Genomic DNA, 17,965 nt, shown 5'->3' with positions numbered 1-17,965 from the left:
CTGACTCTGACTAATATATAACTTATAAACAGCATGTTTGTATAAGAATCCTAGAAACTAATTTCAGAAGATAAAGACTCTGACCTTCAGTCATCCCAGTTCCAAGAGATTTACTGACCTTCAACCATAGAACCAGAATGATGAAGACTAGGGTGACAAAGACCAGAATGATGCACACCAGACCATCACTTGACCAGCTTCAAGATCCTTATTGGAATGGACTGTACTGGCCTTCATATAGGGAACTTTTCAACTCCCTCCCCTTGATTTCTTTGTTCTGTTTTTCTTCTTTCTCCTTATAAAAACCTCTGCCTGCACTGAGGTGGGGAGATGGGCTTTGCGACAAGAGTCCCCCATCTCCTCAGATAAAGTTGGCACTTGAATAAACCTCTTTCCTTTTTCACCAGCATCTGTCTCATGAGTTTAGTTTTTGTGGTAGCAGGCAGTCGAATTTGGGTTCTGGTTACAACCCTTGGCTTCCCTGTCTGTAACATTTTATAAAAATATTTAGGAACATTCTGGAAAAGTAAATTACCGTTTACTTTGGTGCTTGATCTCAACAGTTGCTTCAGGGAGCTTCAACCTGGGAAAGAGGAGAAATGAACACACTATCTTGAAGTTGAGATCTTGTTCTCATTTAATTATTTTGTTTTTGTTTTTGTTTTGTTTTGTTTACTGGCTCTTTTTCCTTCTATATCCATGATAGAATTTTTTAAATTGTCACATTACATTTTAAGTATCTTATCTCTATTAAATTATATTAAACTCATAGTTTTTCCAGAAAATATGCTATATATTAGTCAGGGCTAATATACACTTAATAGTTAAAAGTTTACTGAGTCTGTGTATGTGTTTCCACCTATTCCTCCCATTTTCCTGAAGTGTACCAGCCCCATCTTGTGCTCACTGAATAACTGACTAAATTCACCCACACTGAAGCAGGATAAAGCTAGCATTGTTGCTCAGGGCCAAGAACCTTGACATTCAATATCACTGCTACACGTGAGGAGACTTTGTGTCTAGCCCTCCACCATGGAAGGGAGAACCTGCAGCTGTCTCAGGTCTGAGATTAAGTCAAATCCTGTTGAACTTTAAAGACAGTACTTCAAACTCTGCAGATATCCCTTTCCTGACATACGGCAGCCATCTCCTGACCCTTCTTATGGTACCCCGGCATGACTCAGTTGCTTGAAATCTCTGGGGAAATAGCAAAAAGTCAATTGGTGTTGAGCAGACTAGAATCAGCAAAGGCAAGACAAGCGAAGAAACATCTTGTTTGTCTTCTCGTTGCCTGAAAAAGCTGAAAACCAAAAAGTAATAAAATAAATTATTTCCTGATTTACAGGTTGAGAATTTAATATGCAGCAAGAGTTCTTCCTTGGAATCTGGAGGTTTATAATCTATCTGTGCCTCAGCATTCTGCACAAGGGGATTTTCTGCATTGGGGATGCGGTGGTGACATGAACATTCTTGGTCATTCATTTAGTATATGCATATCATCCATCTGTTCTTATTATAGGCACTGGGCATGGTATTAGAATTCTAGAAACATGGTCTCTGCCAAGCTTTGAATCTTACAGGGGAGAGAGAAATGTAAAGGGATAAGTGGGTTTTGGTACTGAGCAATGTTCTTGACAGCAGGCAAAGTTAGCAACTTCAGCGTCAACCAGAAAAACTCAAAATCATCTTTAATGATAAGGGACATTGATAAAACATCTCAGCTGAAGGCTCATGTTTGTCTTTCAGAACCTACATGGTTGTGAAAAATTTCTCCACCTTTTAACAGATATGTGACCTCAGCTTGTCCACTTAGCAATATGGTTATGTGATACCAGTGATGACAGTGACTCTAAGAATGAGACCCAAGCAAGGGTCAAATTCCTGCAGTGTTCTTTTCTAGCTGTGAATAAATTAATTAAATTCTCCAAGCTCCTGATGCTTCATTAATAAAGCATGAATTATAATATCCACCTCAAGAAGTTGTTACAGATATTTTTGAAATTAAAATTTGCCAAGTACCTAGCACAATGTCAGTCACATTAGGTTCTCAACAAATAACCTCTACCTTCCATTTTTCCCCTCTCTCTACTTGCTGTATCAGAACTAAGAAATTTTAAACCCAGGACTTCCATATGCATGAAGTATGCATGATTTATATTTAACAATAGATAATTATAATTAATTATATAATTATAATTCATCATATTTATTATATTTAATATATAATTATACTATAATTTATATATAATTATATTCATAATTATATTAATCAGTTTAACAATTGATTATAGAATTGTTCAAATGTGCACAAACGTAGACGAAACACAGCTAATGAATCCCCATGTGGTCATCATCAGTTTCAAGAATTATCAAAAATGTTTTTAAATATGAAAAAGAGATTTATATTTACAGGAATAACAACTCAGGCATTGATAACACAGCAGCAGCAATATGATTGCCTTGTGGTAACTTAGTATAATTGGTATGATTGCCTCATGTTGGTAAGGAAATCTCCAAAAAATTTCCAAAATTTATTTTTAAAAATATGTGTATACAGTTCAAACCCATGTTGTTCAAGGATCAACTATAGTAGCTAAAAGTGCCATTATATTAGCCCCCTCCCTGTTACCTGCAGGAGATATATTCCAATACCCCCAATGGATGCCTGAAACCGTGGATAGTACAGAATCCGATATACATCCTATGTTTTTCATATACATATATACCTATGATAAAGTTTAATTTATAAATTAGGCACTGTGAGAGATGAATAACAATAACTAATAAGAAAATAAAACCGCCCTGGCTGGTTTGGCTCAGCGGTTGGAGCATCCGCCTGTGGTCCCGAGAGACCCGGGTTCGGTTCCCGCTAAGGGCATGTATCTCGGTTGCAGTTTGTCCCCGGCCCTGGTTGGTCGTGCGGGTGGCAGCCACTCGATGTGTCCCTTTCACATCGATGTTTCCCTCTCTCTCTCTTCCTCTCTCTCCCTCCCACTCTATCTGTACAAAAAAATGGAAAAATGTCCTCAGGTGAGGATAAAAAATAAATAAATAAAATAAAAGAAAACAATTATAACAATATCCCCTAATAAAAGTTATGTGAATGTGGTCTCTCTCTCTCTCTCTCTCTCTCTCTCTCTCTCTCTGTCTCTCAAAATATCTTATTGTACTCGACTCACCCTTCTGTGATGATGTGAGATGACACAATGCCTATGTGATGAGATGAAGTGAGGTGAGTGACACAGGCATTGTGACATAGCATTAGGCTACTCAAGTGACTAATGGGCAGGCATGCAGCATATACAACTGGACCAAGGGATTATTCACATTCCAGAGGGACAGAATGGGGCAGTGGGAGATTATCACTACACAGGACAACTATTTAAAACTATGAATTGTTTATTTCTGGAATAACCCATTTAATATTCTTGGACTAACGTTGACTGTGGGTAACTGAAAGCGCAGAAAGTGAAACCATGGATAAGGGGGGGCTGCTATTTTTTTCCTGTACTTTTAGAGAATACAAAACTTTATTCACGTGGTTACACATACACATATACCATACAATACAATCCCAGTTTAATGCATCTATCCCAATATAAAATGCATTTTATCTTGCACCTTTAAATAATTCCATCAAATTGTTTAAGGTATTAACCCAGCCCAGGGTAGATAGAGTTCATGGCAGAGAAACCAGTGACTCGCTCCTGGATTGCATCCTAATATTTGGACAGTCATGACACCTTTGTCACAAAAAGTCTGCATCACTTTCAGTTCTATATTTCTTTGGAAATAAATCAAAACGTGTGGTTTATGAAAGAACAGATGTTTTGTAAAAGTGGAAATTGTACAGGAGCCTTCTGCAGCTTCTAAAGAGATCCTAGATTATCCAGACACCCGTCCTGCTCAGGAACAAGAACAGTGCAGAGCAGTGGTTGTGGGAGCACCCTGTGCCTACCTGCACCACAGCACCCACTGCACTGTCAAAGTGAACCGTTGACCTTCTAGACCCCTTCAGACCATGGACACTTCAAAGCAGGTACTGTGGTTCAGTAGGCACTTCACACATGTTCGTTGAAATCTAACTATGGTTTAAGCTGTTTGATTTTTTTTTTTTTTTTTTTATCCTCACCCGAGGATATTTTTCCATTCTTTTTTTTTGTACAGATAGAGTGGGAGGGAGAGAGAGGAAGGGAGAGAGAGAGAGAGAAACATCGACGTGAAGGGACACATCGAGTGGCTGCCACCGGCACGACCAACCAGGGCCAGGGACAAACTGCAACAGAGGTACGTGCCCTTAGCGGGAACCGAACCCGGGTCTCTCCGGACTGCAGGCCGACGTTCTAACCGCTGAGCCAAACCGGCCAGGGCTTAAGCTGTTTGATTTTACCTGCTCTTTAGCTTAAGGTGAATTGGGCCCGAGATTTGCCAGGAGCTCCACAATGGGCTGAGAGGGAGAGCTGAGCTGCCTGTTGTAGCTGATTAAAGTAGCAAACCCAAAATGAAAGAGTTAATTAAGCCTCTCACTTTCTGCGATGATATAACCAAGAGTCTGAAACCAGAAAACACTGCTTCCCCTGTTCCATTTTCCCCTGTGGAATAGGACATTGGTTGGGGGCCATGTGGTTCAGCTCAGACATGGAGTAGTCTCACCGCTGAGGGAGCCCCAAACAAAAGCTCTGGCAGTTTTAAGGATTCTGGGATTGGGAGAGAAACCAGTGACTCGCTGGAGAGTGAGGGACGGGGCTGGGAGTGGGAAATTACTGGGTCCTGAGTCACAGTGGGGAAAAGTGTCTTCAAGGTTCCTTCCTCCTGATGAAGAGGTCTCCGCAGAGACACCTGCAGGGGACCTCTGGCCAAAGCCTCAGATAAAAGACTAGGAATGAAGGAAGCAGGGCTCGGAATGAAATATGCCCAGAGCATGACTAGCCAGGAGGGCCAGAGACTACAATGCATGGGCTGTTACCAAACCAAAGTCCATGTGCCCAACTCTTCAAAAGGCCAAAATTCAAAACACCAGAGTTTGGACTAAGAAAGGGTTATTGATTGAGAAGGTGCCAACCAGGAAGATGGGAGTTCTAATTCTCAAAAAGTCTCAAGTCCATCTTACTCACTGGACTAGGTTAAGGGTTGTTAAGGAGTTGGGGGACAGTTATGAGAATCGCTGGTGGGGCAAGTTTTAATTGAGGGACCTCGGAACTTGGCCATTTATGGTAAAAGGGTGTCAACACTGGATCTTCCTGGACAACAGACCCTTGGTTTCTGGAGGAGTTCCAGTGTTCAAATTCTGGTCCTTTGGTTACTTGGGGAGGGGGGTAAGACTGGGCAGGTAAGTTGGAGGTCAAAGCTCTCTCCTCTACAGATGCATGACTTTCAGTTTTGGTCTGTTGTCCCTGAAAAGCAATTCAGCATCTTGTTAAGCAGGATAGGACCATTTTGAGCTGGTTCTGCAGTTGTACCCAGAGGGCAGCTTCCCCTGTGAGGCCTGCTAGGTACAAAGTCTCTGTAACTGCCTGTGGTCAGGCCGGAAACACTGCACACGGGTTTTTAACCACAAGCCGACCTCCTCAACATTAAAAGCCAAAACACAGAAATAATAAACTAGAAGGGTCTTGCTGCTAAATTATTAACAGAACCTGAAGCCTGAGAAAAAATAGTAAATATGTCTTTGAGCTCTGAACTTCCAAACTTCCTGTTACTTTTCTATCCCACCTTAGTTAGACATTATGTAGATTATCATCAGTACGATATGCATTGGTGTTTAGATTCCAGTCAAGTGTAAGATCTCCTCAAAGAAAATTTCTACGTTGAACAGGCCAGTAAGCCAGGACAAGTGGGATAGGGAAACAGACAGAGTGCTGAACAAACTGGCTGAGCATTTACAGCAGATGCAAAAGGTCACCTCCCTGGAAGTAACATCCAGGTCTCAGTTGTATTTCAGCTCCACGCACAGAAAAGCAGCAAACCAGGTTGGCAACACCAGGACCAGGTGCAATGAATGAAAGTCCCCTGCCCTGACACTGACCAATCAGTGGAGACCACAACCCTGAGGGAACACACCTAGAAAACGATGACTATTCTGGTGAACCATGCCCTGAGACCTCCCCTAAGATTCCTATCTGCAAAAGATAAATAAGTCCTGGCCAGTTTGGTTTAGCGTTTAGAGCATCAGCCCGAGGACCAAAGAGTCGAGGGTTCGATTCTGGTCAAGGGCATGTACCTTGGTTGTGGTTCGGTCCTCAGCCCTGGTTGGGGTCATGTGGGAGGTAATCAGTCAGTGTGTCTCTCTCACATCAATGTTTCTCTCTCTCTCTCCCCCCCCCCCCCCCACTCTGTCTAAAGATAAATGAAAAAATATCCTCAGGTGAGGATTTAAAAAAAGAGGCAAAGAAAAATAAAAGCCTCAAGATAAAGGACCCAGGTGTGCGCGCTTCCTCTGGGGAGCAGCCCTGCCATTCTCTTCCCCCACTCCTTCCCCCACAGGTACATCTCTGAAACTCTAAGGGAGCCCATGAGACTTACCACAGGGGAGCAATGGGCAATGGCAGCTGGTCCCAGGCTAATAATCCCTCAAACCTGTCCCCAAGGCCCTTTTTTCTCTGACTTCCCAGTGAGCTCTCTGGTGCTTCTTCTCTGATAAGCCTTCCTTGCTTCGCTGTCCCCAGCGTTAGTCAACATACCCTCCTAGTCACCTGGACTCATGTGCAATTTTTCCTGCATGAAGTCTGGAACCCACACACTACAGGCTGGCCCTAGGCAGACCTGTCCAGTAACAATATCACCTCAAAAAAGGAGCCACAGGCGTCTCAGTTTACTTCATTCATTCCAAGCAGAGAAGTTTAGGTCTGGGTGAAGACCAATGAGCAACTAGAGTGCCCCACAGTGTTACTGAACTGAAACAGTTTGTTCGCCCTGGGGCTCGCAGAGCTAAGCACTAGCCAGCGAAAATTGCGGTGTAAAAAGATTGGCTGTTTTCTTATGAATGGGGCCAACCAGGAGAACAGGAAGCTAATGCTCTAAAGCCTGAACTCCCCAATGGCATGTTGGTAACATTATTTAGGGGAAAACCACAAGACACTGTGGTTAGGGGGAGGGGATCATGCTGGAAACGGATTGGTCGGAGGTGAGGGTAATAAATAGCATCTTCAAGTTTTGAGGACTGTCCTAAGGTCTGTTCTGGTGTCCCTCTGTCTGGTTCCATGGGAAAGTAGACTGGGAGTCATTCCACCTTAGGGCTCAGGAGTTGAAACGTAGTTTAGGTCAAGATGTTATCTTTAGCCTGCCAGAGGTCTGAGCCTTTGTGACCATTAGTCAGGTCCCGCAACTGTTATCTGCTGCCCCAGCTGCTGATTGTCTGGGGGAAAGGTTAGGTCTCTGAGGGGTGTATATATATATATATATATATATATATATATATATAGAGAGAGAGAGAGAGAGAGAGAGAGAGAGAGAGATGATTTCTAGAGCTAGGATTTAGAACTAAATATAATCAAAGTCATAAGGACCCCTGGAAGAAGTGAATGCAGATCTTTGGTCTTTTTCTTCTTCTTGACTCTTTGCTCCAGACTTCTGTGACTAGGAAGACCCAGGGGACAAGGGTAAAACCCACAGACAACCACAGTGCTGCAGCTGGGAAGTGCTTAGCCTTAGAGAAGAAGAGCAAATTTAGTTCAACCAATTCAGTTCAACTAATAAGAGTGACAGGTTAGCCCTGGCCGGTTTGCTTCGGCGGTTAGAGCATCAGCCTGTGGACCAGAGAGGCCCGGATTCGGTTCCCCCTAAGGGCATGTACCTCCGTTGCAGTTTGTCCCCGGCACCAGTTGGGGTTGTGTGGGTGGCAACCACTCGTGTGTCTCTCTCTCATTGATGTTTCTCTCTCTTTCTCCCTCTCTCTCCTGCTCTATCTGAAGATAAATGCAAAAATGTCCTCAGGTGAGGATAAAAAAAAAAAAAAGTGACAGATTAGATAGAAACGAGAACACCTCTTTGGCACTTTATCAACATTATCTCATACATTGCCCTAGAGATACTGCATTTTGTAACTGAGGAAACTATGGCTCGGAAAATTTAAAGCTACTTACCACTACTTATTGGTGGAGACGGGATTTGAAACCAGGTCTCTATTCTTTCAGTCAAGACCAGCAGGAAATTAAATAGCATTCTCTGAGCCCTGGCTGGCTTGGCTCAGCGGTTGGAGCGCTGGCCTGCAGACCAAAGAGTTACAGGTTCAATTCCGGTCAAGGGGCACGTACCTCAGTTGCAGTTCAGACCCCGTCCCTGGTTGGGGTTCTGCGGGAGGCAACTAGTTGATGTGTCTTTCTCACGTCGATGTTTCTCTCTCTTTCCCTCTCTCTCTCTCTCCTCCTCCCTCTCACCCTCCCTCCCACTCTATCTGAAGATAAATGTGAAAAAAATATATATCCTTGGGTGAAGATTAAATAGCATTCTCTGAAAAATGGCTATACTCAGCAGAAATAGCCCTCTATGCTGTTGTGAGGCAAAACTTCCTAAAGAGAGTTTGTCTGTGAGACAATCATCTCCTCTTTCCTGGAGATCCCACAGAACTAGAAACCTTTCCACAACTCATGCATTTCTCTCTGTATGATTCCAACTTTCTTCTATTTTCCTGTGTTTAGTAAACACTACTAGGTTCTAGGGAACATCCTTTAATTTAATGCACAACAATCTCTGCAGTAACCGTTATCTCTGCTTTACAGACTCTGTAGCAATAAAAATAAGCCATTTGCCTAACATTTCAGAGCTGCTGAAAGGCAGGGCTTGTATTGGGACATAGGTTGGCTGGACCCAAAAGCCCATGATGCAACTGCAACCTTGGAGTTATTATTTACTCTGTCTTAATACCACTCCTTTGGTATTTATATTTATTCTTTAGTCATATTGGAGATATATCTATCTATCTATTATCACTGACTAGCCTAAAAGTTTCTTGCAGGCAAGATATTTGTCTTATTTCCTTTGTGCTGCTCTTACTCAGATACAGAAGTTTAGAGAGATAAATATCTCCCATACTTATTTAGGCTACATAGCTTCTTTCTGCTCCTCAGATCTGATCTGCACCCTCCTCTATTCTGTTCTGTGTCCCCAGGAATCTGGCCTTCAGTAAATAGCTTATTTGATTTCTGGCTACTAGCCGGGTTAGGTGACAGGGAGCGAGAGCAAAGGACTGGAAGGAGGGAGGAGAGCAGGGCCAGCTCCATGGATGTGTGACCTGTATTGTCACACAGGGTCTCGCGCTTCCAAGGGTGTTATACTTGTCTTAATGGTCTCAATGTTCTGCTGTCACTGTCCTGAAATCCTCAGTGTTTTTTAAGCTAGAATTTTTCAAAAGTTTTCATTTTGCACTGGGTCCCGAATTATGTAGCCAATCCCAGAGTGAGTTTGGAATGCCAAGGTCACAGCTCTGTACCCTCTCCACACAGCTCTCTCCCCTCACTGCACCAGGTCCAGGGGGACCAGGGAGCCTCTGCTGTTACTCACCTTACAGCCCGTCACCTTGGTTCCCTGCACCATGCTCACACCTCGGTTAATCATCTCTTCCCCTGACTTGAGTGTGCTGTCACTTTTCTGCAGAACCCCTGATAACAGAGAAAATGCATCATTCTTTTATATATTCAGTAAGTACTTACTATAAGTACTTACACTTGATAAAAGTCAAGCACTGTTCCAGGGGCTGGAGATACAGCAGAGAAAATAAAACAAACACGACAATTCTTCTGCTCTGTAGGTGTTTACATGCTGGGACAAAACGGAAGGAGGCAAAATATACATACATACTTACATACATACACACATACATACATACGTAAGTGCTATCAAGGACATGAAGCGGGAGAAGGGCTAGCGTGTACTGGGGCAGTGCTCATCGGCAGGCCGTCAGGCGGGGTGAGATCCTGCCAGGTGAGCAGCAAAGCTGCGGAGCTGTTTGAGGGGAGCTCACAGGCAGAGAACAGCAAGGGCACATCCCTCAGTGGCATACTTGTTTTGTCACAGAAACATCAAGAAAGCCCTGTGGCCGGGCTTTCCTCCCAGGAGCACCCCCCCACCCCACCTTCTTCCCAGGCAGGTCACCTTGCTCTCCTAAACTCTGAGGGCCCTTCTTTTGCTTCTATAACTTTCTAAATAAACTTTCTCTTACAGAGAAAGAGAGGGAAAGAGAGAGAGAAAGGAAGGAAGGGAGGGAGGGAGGGAGGGAAGGAGGGAGGGAGGGAGGGAGGGAGGAAGTCCTGTGGCTGCAGCAAGGGTGCAAGAGGGAGAATGGAGGTGGGGGGCACGCAAGGGACATGTTACTCTAAGATGCATCATGGATTTTGACGTTATAGCCTCAGGACGTCACCAAAAGGTTTACAAAGAAGAGTGACACCGTGCTGGAGCGGCTCAGTTGGTTTGGCGTTGTCCTGTGCACCTAAAGGTTGTGGGTTTGATTCCCAATCAGAGCACAGACCTGGGTTGTGACTTATACTTATTAATGAAATGTGAGCACTGCAGAGTAGACTCTGGATTTCTTTCCAAACAAATCAAACAACAAAAAAGAATCTATGAGATGATTGGGGAAATTTAGAAACTGACTGAGTATGCAGTGGATGATATTAAGGAATTGCTGTCAATTTTTTACATATTATATTGATATTCTTATGTTTCCAGAAAATAGTCTATCATTTAGAGACATGAGGATATAAGCTACAGATGAATATTGGTCAAATTATTGAAGCTGATGATAGTTGCATTTGCGTTTGTTCCAATTTTGTTTAGGTGTAAAATTTTCCATAATAAAATTTTAAATTACATTAAACTGTATTTTAGCTATAATAAATTATATTTTAGATATATAAACTGTATTTTCCACTGTGGTATTTGTAAGGAAGGAAAACATTTTCTTCAACTCTCTTAGGGTCGCTGAGTCTGAAAATTAAACTGACAAAGACATTATTATCGGGAGAATAACAGGCAAACTTTATTGAATTTTCACATGTGCATGGGAGCCTTCCCAAGAGAACGAAGACCCGAAGAAGTGACCAGAGCAGAAAGTTTTCATACCTTTTAGACAAAGAAACAATACACTTATGAAGAACCGACAGAGGAGTTTGGGCTGGGGTAGTGCAGCTGGAGCTAAGTCACCTTTGTCTAAGAAGATAAGGGTTAATGTAACAAAGTTGATGGGGGTGATAAACTCAATACAATATACGGATGATGTATCATACAATTGCATACCCGAAACCTATATAATTTATTAACCAACGTCACCCCAATAAATTTAATTTTAGCTCTGGCCAGTTTGGCTCAGCAGTTAGAGCGTCAGCCCTTGGACCAATGAGTCTGAGTTCAATTCTGGCCAAGGGCACGTACCTCGGTTGTGGTTTGGCCCCAGCCCTGGTCGGGGTCATGCGGGAGGCGACCAGTCGATGTTTCTGTCTCTCTTCCTTTCTCTCCCTCTCTCTCCCTCCTACTCTATTCTGAAGGTAAATAGAAAAATATCCTCAGGTGAGGATTAAAAAAAAAAACCCACAAGGTTGGTGAGCAGATTCTTCGAGGGCCCTGTCTGGACTGGTAAGAGTTTGTCTCCAGTAACAGGAGAATTTATTTCCTGCCTTTAAGCAGAAAAGGAGGCCCTTTTCCTGCATGTACTGCTTCTTAATTGCCTTCAACTTAAAATAATTTTTATGTCAAAGATGCATATTTGGGGGTGACATTCTGGCTTCCTTCAATATATTTCAGTTCTTATATGGGAATACAATAAAGTTAAACTAAATTGAAACTGAAAAGGTATTTTTCTACTGAGATTAGCTCCAATCTGAAGGTTAGATAGTTTGAATTCTTTAAAGAAATACTCTTGCAACATTTTCATGCACAGAATTTTACAGATATTAAAAATAGAAAGTCCTTTTATTTTATTATTTACTTATTTATTATTGTTGAAAGTATTAGAGATGTCTCCCTTTCTCCCCCTAGAAAGTCCTTTTTAAAAAAGGTAATGTTCAGACTTCTGGTCAAGTTGGCGGGTAGGTAAACGCAGTATCGAGTCCTCCCACAACCACATCAAAGTTACAACTAAACTACAGAACAACCATCATTCAAAACTGCCTGAAATCAAGCTGAATGGAAGTCCTACAACTACGGAATTAAAGCAGCAGCCACATCCAGACTGATAGGAGGGGCAGAGGCAGGAGGGGCAGAGGCGCGAGGGGCGGAGGCCGACAGGCTGTCCCACACCCACGTGTGGTGGATAAAAATCAGGAGGACACCTCAGCTGGGAAGGTCCTTCCTGAGGACTGAGGGGTCCCTGCCCCACACCAGGTGCCCCGTTCAGGGTTCCAGTGCCAGGAAGAGAATCCCCATAACTTCTGGCTGGAAAAACCAGCAGGAGCTGAGGCTCAGGGAGGCTGAGGCGGGTGGAGCCCCAGGCAGCTCCTTAAAGGGCCCGCACATGGACTTATCGGACTTTCTCCCTCTAAGCTTGGAGGGGAGGCAGCCAAAGAAGCACCAGAGACATACAGGGAAGAACTGAGCTGTTTGGCACTGGAGCGAGGGCTGAAGAGGGGGCTTTCTCTGGGACAAACGTGCTGTCAGAGGCCTTTGTTCCTTTGGTGAGCCCTTCCCTGGGGCGGCAGACAGTCACCTGGCTCACACTGGTAGCCCTGCCCTGTTGATTCCCTGAGGCCCCGCCCTGCCCCACCCAACTTTCACGCCAACCCAAGCTGTTGCCACTTGCTTAACCATAGAATTGCCTGTCTTAGATCTTGCTTCAGGTTTTCCTAAATTCTTGAAAACAAGCAGCATCTGGTCTCAGCTAGCCCCATACCTCTCGTTAAGTAATACACAGAAACAAACACAGAGGGGCAGCCAAAATGAGGAGACAAAGAAACAGGTCCCAAATGAAAGAACAGAACAAAACCCCAAGAAAAAAACTAAGCGAAATGGAGATAAGCAACCTAATAGATGCTGAGTTCAAAATACTGCTTATAAGGATTCTCAATGAACTTAGTGAGAACCTCAGTGAACTTAGTGAGGGCCTCAAGAGCATAAAAAAGGACCAGTCAGAAATGATGGATGCACAGTCAGAAATAAAGGAGGCATTAACTGAAATAAAGAATAATTTACACAGATTCAATAGTAGAGAAGGTAAAGCCAAGAAGCAAACCATCAATTTGGAATATAAGGAAGCAAAAAATGCCCAATCAGAACAGCAAAAAGAAAAAAGAATCCAAAAATATGAGGATAGTGTAAGGAGCCTCTGGGATAACTTCAAGCTTGCCAACATTCGCATCTTGGGGGTGCCAGAAGGAGAAGAGAGAGAACAAGAAATTGAAAACCTGTTTGAAACAATAATGGCAGAAAACTTTCCTAACTTGGTGAAGGAAACAGAACCACAAGTCCAGGAACCACAGAGAGTCCCAAACAAGATGAACCCCAAGAGGCCCACACCAAGACACATCATCATCAAAATGCAAAAGGTTCAAGACAAAGAGAGAATCTTAAAAGCAGCAAGAGAAAAGCAGTTAGTTACCTACAAGGGAGTTCCCATAAGGCTGTCAGCTAATTTCTCAAAAGAAACTTTGCAGGCCAGAAGGGAGTGGCAAGAAATATTCAGAGTGATGAAAAGCAACAACCTACAACCAAGATTAGTCTATCCTGCAAAGCTGTCATTTAGAATCAATGGCCATATAAAGAGTTTCCCAGACAAGAAAAAGTTAAAGGAGTTCATCACCACCAAACCATTATTATATGAAATGATGAGGGGTCTTTTTGAAGAAAAAGATAAAATATATGAACAAACAAAATGGCAATGAATACATATCTATCAACAATGGAATCTACAAACAAAATGAACAGGTAGAACAGAAACATTCTCATAGATACAGAGAACATTTTGTTGGTTGCCAGAGTGGTTTGGGGGAATGGGTGAAAAAGGTGAAGGGATTAAGAAGCACAAATTTACTGCTAGACTGACAAACCTCAAAGGGAAAGGAGTTGAGGGGTGGGAAGAAATAAACCAAAGAACTTCTATGCATAACCAATGGACACAGACATCAGTGTGGGAAAAGGTGGGAGGGGGGCGGGAGGGGAGTGGAGGGGGGTGGAGGGGGTCAATGGGGGAAAATGAGGAACATCTGTAATACATTCTACATTCAACAATAAAGATTTAAAAAAAAAAAAAAAAAAAAAGGTAATGTTCAGCCATGGCCAATTGTTCAGTGGTTAGACCGTTGGCCCGCAGACCAATGAGTCTCGGGTTCGATTCCCATCAAGAGCACATGCCTCAGTTGTGGTTCATCCCCGGCTCTGCTTGAGGTCGTGCAGGAGACAACCATTCAATGTGTCCCTCTCACGTTGATGTGTCCTTTCTCTCTCTCTCTCCCCCTCCCACTCTATCTGAAGATAAATAGAAAAATATCCTCAGGTGAGGATGGGAAAAAAAAAAAGGTAATGTTTATTGAGTGCTTAACAAGTGTCAGGTTATTTCAAAATTATATGATATTAGGTCTGATTATAGATTCCTTGGATGGCCAGACACAGCACAGGGACACTTGGGTGAAAGGCAGAACTTTTTGTTGTAGCTCCAAACTAGAGGAGGCTGCCACGAAGGGCCACACAGCGGTTTGCACCTGGGACAGGTGAGCAAGCTGGGCTGTGAGGGCAGTTCTGTAGCAAGCGAGGTGGGGTTAGGTAGGTTTTGTGACTTCCTAGAGATTGGATATTTTGAATAATTCTGCAGGCCCAAGAAAGAAGAGGCCATCCCTAACTGATTGGTATCTGGGGCCTCAGGCAGCTGGGCATTGGACTGTAACCCAGGGGTGGCAGAGCCTGACAGGAGGTAATCAGGGCTGGGTTTTAGCAAACTGCCTGCAAGAGGAATGAACCGCATTTAGCCCTGACTTCAAAATTAGATCAAGAGAGCACTTGTGAAATATCTCACACAGGTATTGTCAGATCACTTAAGTCTATTAACACGTGGTACTTACAACACACCTGTAGCGTGGGCACTAACATTATCACTCCCATGCTGGAAACAAAGGTCCGGAAATATCAAGTCACTCTCCTACTGGTGACAAAGTGAAGGTTTAAAACCATATGGCTTGGTTCGAGAAATCAAATATCTTAACCACTGTGTTTCACCTGATTGAGGCAGGTAAGGAGGGAAGTAAAAATGTGTTATGTCCTAGGCTGTCAGATCCCAGGGTCAGCCAGAGGTGAGGCCTGGAGAGCACCATGGGTCAAAAGGCAAACCTGCTGCCTTAAGAGCATCAGAATTTCTCTGCGTGTTTGAGAGGAAGAGTCTTGGTGATCACAGGGCAAGTTTGCTGCTTTGCTTAGCCTATTGTTTGTTTGGAAAGGCTTGGTGGAGTCCCTTTTCTGGAGCATAGGCATTAAAGTCATTCTCCTGGTGAAGCCATTGCATGTCCATCTGCTGGATGATCTGTCTATCTGTCTGCTGTTGGATAATCCACCTACACTGAAATTCAATCCCATACACCCAGATACCTCACTGTTTAGGTCTACCCTGGGGGAAAACAAAATTCATTTAAGATTTACTCTCAATTTCAAGATCTTTAAGGAGAGTACACACACATCAAACATGCATGAAATAGATACAAATGGCCAGAATTGGTGGTATAAATAATAATTGCAAGAATAATTCGAGTAATGCCCTGGCCGGTTTGTCCCAGTGGTTAGAGCATCAGCATACGGACAAAAGAGTTGTAGGTTCGATTCCGACCAAAGGCATGTACCTCGGTTTCAGGTCATCCCTGGCAACCCGTTGATGTGTCCCTTTCACATAGATGTTTCTCTCTCAGTCTCTTCCTCCCTCCCACTCTACCTGAAGATAAAATAGAAAAATATCCTCAGATGAGAATTTTTTTTAAAAAGAAGAATTCAGGTAAGGAACTGTCAACATCGATTAAAGCAGCTTCAGGGTAGGGCTCATTCTTCTTTGAACCTCACAGAGCTCACATTTGGCATGTTGCACTTAGTATTATTGTCTTGCACCGTAGTGATTTGTGTACTTACCTAAATCCAGATATTGAGTTCTTCCACCAGGCAGTTACCACTAATTTTCCAGTTGATCTACAGTTTCTAGCATAAGGACTTATTTTTTACTAAGCCCTCCAAAGTGCCTCTTGAACTTATATAATTTGAGGCTAGAGCTGAGCCTTCAATGATAGATTGGTTTGCAAAAAGAAGAGAGGCCCTGGCTGGTTTAGCTCAGTGGTTAGACTGCCTGTCAGCCTGTGGACTGAAGGGTTTCAGGTTCAATTCCCAGTCAAGGGCACGTGCCCTGGTCCGGGTCGGGGTTGTGTGGGAGGCAACCAATCGATGTGTCTCTCTCAATCAATATTTCTCTCTCTCTCTCCCTCCCTCCCTTCTACTCTAAAATAATCAATGGAAAAATATCCTCGGGTAAGGATAAACAAAAACAAAAAAAGAGAGAAAGGGAGAAAAGAGGAAGAGAGGAAAAGAAAAATTTAGAACAACAACCTCATCAAACAACGGAAAGTAAAGGCAAGCTATTTCAGACCCAGTAGTAGGCCAGCAGAGGGTTTGCCCAGGAGAGATAAAATGACATAGAAAGGCACCAAGAGTCATATTGTGAAGTTAAGCTATGAAATATGAACTTTCTCATATAGGTTGGTGGCTTTCAATCGTGCAGTCTAGAGGGATGCCTTTTTTCTTTTGGACTGAACCTGGTGGTTCTTATTATGTTTGCAAGACACCCTTAGACAATAACTACTAGGAAGCGTTGAAGAAGAAAAAAGAAATTATTACTTATAGCTCCTGGAGTTTACAAAGCATGCCAGGGGCACATTGCCAAGATAACCTAGCCAGGTTATGGGGGGAGGGGGGGAGGGGGAGAAACTAGAGACTGACTGAGAGAGAGATAAACATAGACACAGCGATAGAGATCGAGATAAAGAGAAAGCCAGGCTAGGAGGAATTTGAATCTTCTGGGAAGGTTGTTAAAATCCCAGCCCAAAGAAGATCAGATTGACAGTAAGGCATTAAGCAACGATGAGTATTTTGAAAGTTCTTCCTGCATGATTTATACACCCAACTGTGGCTTTTGGCAATGGAGAGGCTTTGAAAAAAAAAATGTGTAACAACAACGACAAAAATGACATAAACGGAACTGTTAATGAAAGTGTTTCTCCAAAGTGAAAAAGCTTGATCTGAAATAAACTTTGTGTTGTGAAGTGTTCTATGGATATTTTAAAATAAAAATAAAATTTTTAAATTAGAAAATTACTATATTCTTGTCATAGAAATTTTGGGGAAAATATCCCATAACACAGAGATATCCATTATAATATGCTCACATAATTCTTTCCCTTCCTTCCCCCAGCCTTACTGAAAAATTGTATCCATTTGGATACATAACAATGTGTATACAAACATACATGCAGTTAAGCAAATTCGGTTATAATACAACAGGCAATTGATACCCACCTTCCACTCAGCCACCATTTTTATTTCATTAACCTAGCAAAAGTGTGTCTCATGTTAAACTATTTCATTTTTGGACTCTGCTCATAGCATTATGGTGGGATTTTACCAAACGTATTTATTTTTTTGTAACCGGTTCCATGCTATTTGGCCCTCCCTGCAGGCTTTACATAGTGGAAACTATGCTGACCTGGAAAATAGGCTTCTCCTACCCCACTCCATAGCTTGGCTGACATCTGGCATCAGAACAACGCTCTAATGGCCCCAAGTCTCGCACACTCCTTGAAATCTGCTTCTTTCTTCTGCCTCTGCCTGAAGGCTCCTTCTTTTCCAAGAGCTCAAACAAGGGGAACAAAGCAGGCAAGTCATATAAGAGACATCATGCTTTTCTCTCCATCCCTTCCTCCTTCTCCCCATCCACTCTGCTTGCCCCCAAGTGCCCACATACAAATCTACTTCTCCAGTTCCCTTTCTCAGTACACACCAACTCAGGTAGATTGATTGATGC

At 43.0% G+C, this 17,965-nt stretch overlaps 1 long non-coding RNA gene across 1 annotated transcript; it reads right to left on the bottom strand.

The window, feature by feature from the left end:
* Positions 1–545: 545 nt before the first annotated feature.
* On the bottom strand, positions 546–17,764 carry LOC118624730. The gene is made up of 4 exons (XR_004958423.1): positions 17,648–17,764; positions 9,499–9,596; positions 8,082–8,204; positions 546–583 (listed from the first exon to the last, which is right to left on the bottom strand). It is a non-coding gene; the product is annotated as an uncharacterized LOC118624730 (long non-coding RNA).
* Positions 17,765–17,965: the final 201 nt, after the last annotated feature.

Source organism: Molossus molossus, unplaced genomic scaffold, assembly GCF_014108415.1.
Source record: "Molossus molossus isolate mMolMol1 unplaced genomic scaffold, mMolMol1.p scaffold_m16_p_10, whole genome shotgun sequence".
In the NCBI taxonomy this organism is placed as follows: domain Eukaryota; kingdom Metazoa; phylum Chordata; class Mammalia; order Chiroptera; family Molossidae; genus Molossus; species Molossus molossus.
The sequence above is the reverse complement of the archived record's forward strand: the minus strand, read 5'-3'. Positions and strand labels throughout refer to the sequence as shown.